Here is an 11050-nt window from a genome sequence, read left to right as displayed (position 1 = left end):
AACCCTAGCCTAACTTGTGTGAGGCTTTGGGTTGAATTCCCAAGGAGCATTTTAACTTGCTCTAGTGTTTCACTGGACAAAATTAATATTATAAGTCAAATACATGTTTATCAATGTTCAATAAGGATAACCAAAACAATAAAAAGGGTTTAAAAAGGAAAATATCTTCAGTATAAATCCAGAAAAAGAATGACTTACAAAATTGTTTAAGATATTAGAGGAACAGAAGTCAAGAAATACCCACTCAGAAAACTGCTGAATGATCCAACATTGTCTACATATGTGAAGCCAGAGAATGAATCCTTCCTGGGTTAGGTTGTATCCCATGTCTTCCAAAACTCACCTAACTATCTCTTAATAAATTTGTTTTGATTTAGAGGTGGTGGTCCCCAAAATCTCATGTGTGAGACAATTCAAGAAGGTTTGGAGGAGAAATGATGGGTTTATAGCCTTAACCTAGTCGGTGACTTAATCCCTAATGGTATTAACTGAGTGGTAACTGGAGGCAGTTGGGGTGTGGCTGGAAGAGGTGGTTCATTGAGGGTGTGACTATGGGGTATATATTTTGTATCTGGCCAATGTAGTCTGTTTCTGCTTCTGATCATCAATTGAGTTGCTTTCCTTTGCCATACTCTTTTGCCATGATGTTCTGCTTCATCTTGAGCCCTGAGAAATGGAGCCAGCATTCCATGGACTTTAGACCTCTGAATCTATGAGCCCTCAAATAATCGTTCTTCCCTAAAATTGTTCTGATTGGGTCCTTTAGTCATAATAGTGAAATAGCTGACTAAAACAAAATTTATCCAAAGCAACACACTACAGGGAGTGATTGCAGAAAATGTATTCAGCCTTTCTATCACTTCAATACACAGAGTGTGGGGAGGTAGAGTTGAGGATACTTTGCAAGGCAGCTGGCCATAACCAAAACAAAAAAACATAACATTTAAATTTACCAATAGACTGTAGAACTTAAAGATCTGCTACAGTATATTAGGTTATAATTTCAATTGATAATTGTTTCTTTAATTCTAAATTCTGTTAGAACTTTTAAGTGATAGAAATTAAAACATGATATGTAGGTGCAAATTGAGTGAAAGTATCATGGAAAAATATACTTTCTTTATTATTTATTTATTTATTTTGGTCATTGTAAACAGCATGCCTTTATTTTATTTTATGTGGTGCTGAGGATTGAACTTGGTGCTTCACATGTGCCAGGCAAGTGTTCTGCCACTGAGCTACATCCCCAGCCAAAAAAAAAAAAAAAAATGCACATTTCTTAAACTGCAAATAGCACCTTACTCTATAAATTCTCACATCATGAACCACAGCCACTTGAAGGAGGATCCATGCATAAAGTCAATGTATTATCTTAAACTGGGTTCTGCAAGCATGACTTTATCTTTCAGTAAATTTTACTATGAATTGAAATGACATGGTCAAAAGTATTTTTATTTAGTTGAAAACTTGAGTTTCCTTAAGATTTTCAATCTTATATTACGGAATATGACAGCATTGTGATATGAGGGTAAAAATGGCTACGATTTATAGAATCCATAGACTGCACTATCATAGAGTTCAAAAAGGAGATGAAAGTCTACAATAACTTTGAAAGGGATTTATTAGTGCAACATGGAGGAATCTGAAGCTCTTTAAGTTAGCTGTGCTGAATTTAACAATGAAAGGAGATACATGTTTGCTCTCCTTACCAGTGCTAAGGGAGTGCTGTATTCTAAAATAAAATGTAATTTAGTGTAAGTAAAGATTTGGGAAGAAGTTCTACATGTCTATTAAAATAATGTTTATATAATTCTTTCTCCAGGGGAAATACATCAATTCAGAGCTCTTTTTGAAAAGAACTATTAAAAAATTTCAAATCCAGACAAATATTTAATCATTCATTATATATTTATATATTATGTATCTAATAATTTATAAACTGATAATTATGGAGTCTATATTATATAATATATACAATAATATATACATATATAAACAAATACATATAAATATTTACATATAAACAAATACATATATATTTTGCATGATTTGAAAAACATGCTTTTCCTTTGTCAAAATAAAATAGAAAGTATTAATTAATGATATTATCTTATAAACACTAGTTTTCCTAGATTATTTTAAAACTATAAAATTAAACATTTGTATATTTGTTTGAATTTAGTATTATCTGTGACTTCTTTATCACTTTCAGCTACTTTTAATACTTATTAGTACCCTTTTTTTGTTTGGATTTCACAGCTTTAGTAATTTAGGTTTCTCTGAAAAATATATATGTGAAGATCTATAGGGAATAAACTGATTAGGTAGATAAACTGTTAAAGAAACTATGTCTTTGCATATTTAGTTACATTGTGAGACACTGAACTAAGTTCAGTAAATAAGAAATAAACTGCATACTTCAGTTTAATTAAACTCCTGATAGCCTTAAAAAGAAAAAAAGAGAGCAATCATTGCTTGTGCTGATAAACTGAGGGAACAAACCTTCTCTAATATGTAGCGTCAGGATGGAAAACACTTTTGATTCTAGGCTTATCTAGTTTTCAATATATTTCTTCTCACCTACAAGTTTGATTTTTTATTGCTTGCTCTGTGAAAAAGCAAATGCAGTTGTGTAGTTTGTTCAGTTTTTCTAGAACTGCATTCCAGGCAAGGCAGAAGCTTCTCAAGCATCTAGCTACTACCATTCAGCAGTCAGCCCCCTTACAGTTCAGGATTTTTAGTGCAATTCTGTTCATCAACACTAACTCTAACTCCATCTAGTTTGGTTTTTCTGTGGTTCCAAAATATGAAAAAATACTTATAAATGGTTTCTGTATGCGCCTCAGAGTATGAATTTCCAGAAAGTTCCACCACCATGCCACTTCAGTGAATTCTCTGTAATCCAGTGAGCTAAATATACTTGCACATCTTTTAATGAGAATGCAGTTGGTATTTACTGTTTCTTTTAACACTACCAATACTCTATATTCTCTGCTCTCCTTCTTGAGGATTCCTAACTTGCTGAAATGAGCCAAACTTTCAGTCTTAAAGGCCCAGATTTCTCAGTTTTCATGATTTTTTAAAAATATAGGGGCAGTCTTATTATTATTATTTTTTCATTATCTACCCTATTGAGGTGAAAGTAAAACAGTGACTGCAAATCCATGTTTCTGGTCACTTATCACTTTATCCATAGTAAACACCCAAATCTACTACTTAAAGTTCTGCACTCTGGAAGTATTTTCCTTCACCATTGTCATTTATGGAAACCTCTGGGAGTATCTAGCTACTTTCATACCAAATCAGCATGTAATGCATACTTATTTGTAGATCAGGATCAAGATTTTTCTTCCTCAGTCAATTGGTAAGGAAGAATGCCCCAGCAGTAAGTGAGCATGGATTTTGGGAGAGAAGACAATGGTATAGGAGTTGGTTTTGAGAAGCGTGAGTTACAGCCCAGGCAACTTTTTCATACCTTCCAGATCTAGCCATGTTCAATTTATTAGGTATCATTTCCATTAACTGATACATTATTATAGCACATTTACAAATTTATGGCCATATGGTTGAGAAAACATTATATTTATGATGAGACTATAGACTTCAAAAACACCAATGCCTTGCCTCCTCAGCAAGGTATGCAGAGAGAAAAATGGTGGGTGTAGATTTGGAGATTCACCAACCAAAAGTAAACTTGATTGGAAATCCAAGTTTATCAAAGTAATTGGGGCATACTCTAAATTTTTGTTGATGGCTTATAATATATTAAGTACATATAATGGCTTTTGAGCAATCAATTTTGCTGCATAATTTTAGTATATATGCATGACTTTTATTTACCTTGAAAAATTGCAAACATTGCAATATGCCTTTGAGAAATTCTCTGTGAGAGTTTGTATAGTTAATAAAAGTTTTATAAACTCCCTAAATTTATGTAATCACAGAGTAAAGATTATTAAACATATATTCTATTTATTAAATCAGTCTGAGGATCATGAACTCTCCAAAGTTGCACATACTTATAAAACTAACTTAAGAATAATATTGATGCTATCAATGTTCAATAAAATATAAATATATTTTGCTTTAATATAAAGATAATAGTTGTGCAACTACTATTATAACACATGTTTTTTTTCCTAGATTAAATTTATATTTATCTTTAATGTACAATGATTTTTACATACACTATAAGTTATTTTAAAACAGGAGTTTATGGACTGGTTTAGTCATTATGATGTAGTGAACAGGAATGTAAAGAGCTTTATTTTTGTCATCATGAATATTGTAGATTTGAATATTTGGATGAATAAGATATATATAATCTAAAAGTATTTTTTCACAAATGTTATTAAATAATTCTGAGAAATTAATAATTTCCACAAAATAGTCAAATGATAAAACTGGAACCTATACCATAATAAATAAATCAGCACAAAGATTCACTTCATGACATACAAACATTTCATATATAATATGACTAACAGAAAGCCTTCAGCAACTCAATATAAAATGATCATGGTTTCAATTCCTAAACTCTTATAGTTTGTCACAGAATGGACTAGAAGGGTGAGCTCATTTAGGTAAATTTGTATTATTGAGGAAAACAGATATTTGTTCTACTCTGTACTCCAGTGGAAAACAATGATACATAATAAATTATATAATATATTTAATATATAATTATAATTATATCATTTATATATATAAAATCTACTTGGTACTAACCTGTTCCTTTTCAGTTTTGATCCAAGACTTCTGTCCATTGTTAGAAATATAAGAATGATATTTTATACTTAGTAGGGGACATGGTTCTAGGTGCTGTGCATTGAAGTGAAGAACAACTTTTTATGTGAAAGTGAACATTGTGCCCAAAGTCAAGCCTTCAGGTCCTATGCTACCAACCTGATAAGGCATCAGCCACCTGATATCAAATTTTTAAGACACATAGATGAATAAACACCACAAGTGAAAGTATGGAAGATATCTGCTAAAGAGAACATTGTATGTCTGCTCTTGTAGATCTTTCATATCATTCGTAGAAATTCATAATTTATCCTAATTTCTCAGAAATATATGACACACCAGATAGTCATGTAAGTTATGCAATCACACAGGCCTGGCTTTATAGTTACATACCTGATGTTGGTATAAAAACAGTTAACCAACTCCATTATCTACTCTTAAAATATCATGTGTACTGTAACAGTCCAAGACCCAAAGGCTGTGATTCCAACCAAGTATTAGAGAGCCAAAAGAGCCTCATTTCTGACGTCCACTATGCTTCTTGCTCTTGCAGGTAGTTACACAACTGTCATATGAGAAACTGTAATCCTGATTAAGACACAACCAAATGATTTCACACCTCAGTGCACATGACCTACAGCTTCATGACTGGCCACCCCTTCTTTACTCAAAGATATCAATTCCATTTTTCACTGAACCTGGGCAGAGAATAAATCTGTGCTTAATTCTCTAAAATCCTTAAAATACATGACATACACTGCAGTACACATTCTGATTTTATTGGTGACATAATTATAATTTTAATATTTAGAGGAAGAACCATACTCCAAAAATAATTTGAGTCAATAAAATGATATGGGCATAAAGAATGAAAGAAGATTTTCAGTAGGCATTATCTATAATATCAGCAAACTACATTCTAAATATCTGATACGGATGAATATATCCATATTTGGATTATATACTAGTAAATTTGTATTAGTTTTGAAAGATTCTTCATGAATTTTGTTTTATGACTTATTTTCTTAAGGAGATGTATTATTGCTAGAATAAGAGAATGTTTTTTCCAAAATTTGCTTGCTAAAGAAATCAGACAAACACATTAATATGTATTATTATTAATTATTACCCAGTTAATAATTATGGTGAATTAATTATGTTAAAGATTCAAATTTTTTTTATTGGTTGTTCAAAACATTACATAACTCATGACATATCATCTTTCATACATTTGATTCAAGTGGGTTATGAACTCCCATTTTTACCCCAAATACAAGTTGCAGAATCACATCGGTTACACATCCACATTTTTCCATAATGCCATATTAGTGACTGTTGTATTCTGCTACCTTTCCTATCCCCTACTATCCCCCCTCCCCTTCCCTCCCCTATTCCCTCTCTACCCCATCAGCTGTTGTTCAATTCTCTCCCTTGTTTTTTTTTCCCCTTTCCCCTCACCATCTCTTATATGTAATTATGTGTAACAATGAGGGTCTCCTTCCATTTCCATACAGTTTCCCTTCTCTCTCCCTTTCCCTCCCACCACTCGTCTCTGTTTAATGTTAGTCTTTTCCTCATGCTCTTCCTCTCTGCTCTGTTCTTAGTTGCTCTCCTTATATCAAAGAAGACATTTGGCATTTGTTTTTTAAGGATTGGCTAGCTTCACTTAGCATAATCTGCTCTAATGCCATCCATTTCCCTGCAAATTCCATGATTTTGTCCTTTTTTAGTGCTGCATAATACTCCATTGTGTATAAATGCCACATTTTTTTTATCCATTCATCTATTTAAGGGCATCTAGGTTGATTCCAGAGTCTAGCTATTGTGAATTGTGCTGCTATGAACATCGTTGTGGCAGTATCCCTGTAGTACGCTCTTTTAAGGTCTTCAGGGAATAGTCCGAGAAGGGCAATAGCTGGGTCAAATAGTGGTTCCATTCCCAGCTTTCCCATGAATCTCCATACTGCTTTCCATATTGGCCGCACCAATTTGCAGTCCCACCAGCAATGTACAAGTGTACCCTTTTCCCCACATTATTAATTATGTTAAATTAATTATATTAAAGATTCAATTTTTTTTAAAACCTGTTTGTAAAATAGTTCCTTCATGATGAAAAGCCCAATATTTACCCAAAACTGTCTGTCCTATTTACTTAGGCATATTCTTTTACTACTCTGCCCATCAGTTTCCCAGTAGAGTAAACCAAATTCTCATTTCTTTGTGATGTTCTAGATGACATGCATTTTCAACAATATATACACATCTATCTATATTTTAATTGAATAGTGGGTTTTATTATAGATGTATATATAATAATTTATTATCAATATTTCTTGTGTCACACTTTGCTAAATACTTATGCAAGTCCATTGATATACAAAACTTCTAAAGAATAATAAAATCAGGGCTGGGGATGTGGCTCAAGTGGTAGCGCGCTCGCCTGGCATGCGTGCGGCCCGGGTTCGATCCTCAGCACCACATACAAAACAAAGATGTTGTGTCCGCTGATAACTAAAAAAAAATAAATATTAAAAATTCTCTCTGTTCCTCTCTCCCTCTCTCTTTAAAAAAAAAGAATAATAAAACCATTTTCTAGGATGCCTTTAAATTGTTCTGAGTTCCTCTTAATGTGCTACAAGTAATCACAGAAAGAAAAGGTCTGTGTAATGTAGAATATTGTTACTAAAATTAATGCTTCCATTTATTGTCTCAAAATCCAGTTGTCTATCAACTATATTCTAAACACTTCTCTAAGTACAGAAGATATAAATATTAATGAGACATGATCCCTGTCCTTGAGACACTTACTGTACAAGGAAGAAAGACAAATAATAAGAGAAATCCTAGAGTTCTGAATTACAGAGTTGGGATAAAGGCATGAAGAGAGTGCTGTGGAAAGCCTTTGGAAATTAAGTGTCCTCAGGGAAATGAAGCTTGCACATTAGAGCATAAGAAAAAAAAATCTGAAGAATTAGAAAGTTCTCAAAATAATTTTTATTTCATCCTTCATGATTTATCAGGAGTATATGTGTGGGCTCTCTCTTGTCCAGCAAAGAGTTCCAGAGAACAGGTAGAGGAGAATGTGGCTGAGGAGTCCCTATTCAAGACCCCCGGAGACCATGCAGGAAGCAGGTCTGATTTTATTGCACATTACTATGTATATATACTCAGGCAGTGGGTATATTAAGAGAATTAACATGTTATGGTCTTAATTATGTTGATAAGGTTATCTTCCTTGATCTGAATGAGCATGCAGATGTAGCCAGTTTGCTAAAATTCATCAAGCTGGATCATCTGAACCTATGCATGCCTTCTTTAATTGCATTTAAATAAAAATCTTACCCCCCAAATTCTTGAGTTTAAAATAATTGATGTAACTAAAGGTGATTTCCCCCAACCCCATGGTGGGTACTTGGCATGTTTCACATTAAGTGTACTTTCATATAGCCATATATGCATGTATTCATACATCACCTGCAGAAAGAACTTTATATTAAGACTCAATTTATTGTGAGGTCTGTATTCATCTATTATAAATCATAGAATTTGGGATAAATAAACTCTAAGTGTTCCATTTCTTCATCTTGAAAGTGTAACATCAATTGTACATTAATTTAAGACTGGATGGAAACAGTATAAACAGATACATGGTAGCCATGCTATTAATTCTCCTTCATTCAAATGTGTTGTTTAAAGGATTTGAGATTGTTCATATTGTATTTCCACTCCATTCATAAATTTTCATTTGGATGAAATTGGACAAAAACATTGCCTAACGTTTTCCAAACCATTAAAATCTCTCATTATATAATGGGAAAATGGAAAGTCCTCTCTAATTGTGTTGGCCAATAAGACATGGTTAATCAGCAGGTTTGTCTAGCTTTCTCTACCAGAGGAAGCAGTTGTGGTGTAACAACTGGGTCACCTCCTTAACAACTTTATTATACAGTAGTTCGTCTATTTCTTGTTGACAGATTTAGTGCACTTTGTGAAAGCAATAATTGTACCAGGACTACAGCTGGCAGGCTTCCTTAGTGAAAAAAGTAGAATAAAGTTGCTATAATGTTTTAACCATTAAAAGGCAAGTAAAGCGGTCTGTGTAGTTTCATTAAAGAATTACAGAGTCTCTAACATTGGAGCTAATTAAAATTGTTTTGAATAAACACAGTGAAATATGATGAAACATCATTCTAAGTATAAGTTAATGTATTCCTCATGCAAATGTATTTTTGGTTTACATGTACCAGAGGGATGCTTTCAATACAACAGCTAAAGGAGCAACCCAATGATGGTTAGGGTGTACTTAATTCATTGAAATTCATCCTCCAAATAAAATAGAACAAATTTTTCAAACACTGATGTAAAATTGATTTGGCGTTTTATTAGCTTTTTTACTGATTTTTTCTTTTTTTCTTTCTTTCTTATTATAGCATATTGAAAGTTGGTTATTCTTAAATAAATATTGTGTGTACAGATATGTAATCACATTTTTAAAAAAATTTACATTTTGCCACATTATTTATTTTTTTATTTACATATGACAACAGAACGCATTACAATTCATATTGCACATATAGAGCACAATCGTTTACATGTCTGCTTGTATACAAAGTATATTTACACCCTTTGTGTCTCATACATGTACTTTGGATAATGATGTCCATCTCATTCAACCATAATTTCTAAGCCCATGTCCGCTTCCATCCCCTCCCACCCCTCTGCCCTATCTAGAGTTCATCTATTCCTCCCATGCTCTCTCCCCCTACTGCACTATGAATCAGCAACTTTATATCAGAGAAAACAATCAGCATTTGTTTTTGGGGGGATTAGCAAACTTTACTTAGCATTACTTTCTCCAACTCAATCCATTTACCTGCAAATGTCATGATTTTATTCTCTTTTATTGCTGAGTAATATTCCATTTTGTATATATGCCAAATTTTTAAAAATCCATTCATCTACTGAAGGGTGTCAGGGTTGGCTCCACAGTTTTTAGCTATTGTGAATTGTGTTGCTATAAACATTGATGTGGCTCTGTCCCTGTAGCATGCTGTTTTTACAGTTCTTTGAATATAAACCAAGGAAAGGGATAGCTTGGTCAAATGGTGGTTCCATTCCCAGTATTCCAAGGAATCTCTAAACTGTTTTCCCTATTGGATGCACCAAATGGTAGTTCCACCAGCAATGTATGAGTGTACCTTTTCCCCCCACATCCTCGCCAACACTTATTGTTGTTTGTGTGCTTAATAACTGCCATTCTGACTGGAGTGAGATGAAATCTTAGAGTAGTTTAGATTCGCATTTCTCTAATTGTTAAAGATAATGAGCATGTTTTCATATATTTGTTGATTGATTGTATATCATCTTCTGAGAGGTGTCTGTTCAGGACTTTGGCCCATTTATTGATTGGGTTATTTGTTTGTTTGTTTGTTTTTGATGGGGGGTGTTTAGCTTTTTGAGTTCTTTATATATCCTTGAAATTAGTGCTCTATCTGATGTGTAAGGGGTAAAAATCTGTTCCCAAGAAGTAGGCTCTTTATTCACTTCATAGATTGTTTCTTTTGCTGTGAAGAAAATTTTTAGTTTGAATCTATTCCATTTATTAATTATTGATTTTAATTCTTGTGCTATAGGAGTCTTATTAAGGAAGTTGAGGCCTAACCCCACATGATGGAGATTAGGGCCTATTTTTTCTTCTATTAGACCCAGTATCTCTGGTTTTATTCCTAGGTCCTTGACACACTTTGAGTTGAGTTTTGTGCATGGTGAGAGAGAGGGATTTAATTTCATTTTGTTGCATATGAATTTCCAGTTTTTCCAGCACCATTTGTTGAAGAAGCTATCTTTTCTCCAATGCATGTTTTTGGCATCTTTGTCTAATATAAGATAGTTGTAATTTTGTGGGTTAGTCTTGTGTCCTCTATTCTGTACCATTGGTCTACCAGTCTGTTTTGGTGCCAATGCCATGATGTTTTTGTTATTTTTGCTCTGTAGTATAGTTTGAGTTCTGGTATAGTGATGCTACCTGCTTCACTCTTCCTGCTAAGGATTGCTTAACTATTCTTGATCTCTTTGTCTTTCTCTATTTTTTTTTTCAGATGAATATCATGATTGCTTTTTCTCTTTCTATGTGGAATGCCATTGGGGTTTTGATTGTCATTGCATTAAATCTGTATAGTGTTTTTGGTAGTATGGTGATTTTGATAATATTAATTATGCCTATCCAAGTGCAAGGTAATTCTTTTAATCTTTAAAGGTCTTCTTTGATTTCTTTCTTTAGGGTTCTGTAGTAATTTTTTTATAT

Source organism: Marmota marmota, unplaced genomic scaffold (assembly GCF_001458135.2).
Source record: "Marmota marmota marmota unplaced genomic scaffold, marMar, whole genome shotgun sequence".
In the NCBI taxonomy this organism is placed as follows: Eukaryota; Metazoa; Chordata; class Mammalia; order Rodentia; family Sciuridae; genus Marmota; species Marmota marmota.
Note: the sequence above shows the minus strand (reverse complement) of the source record.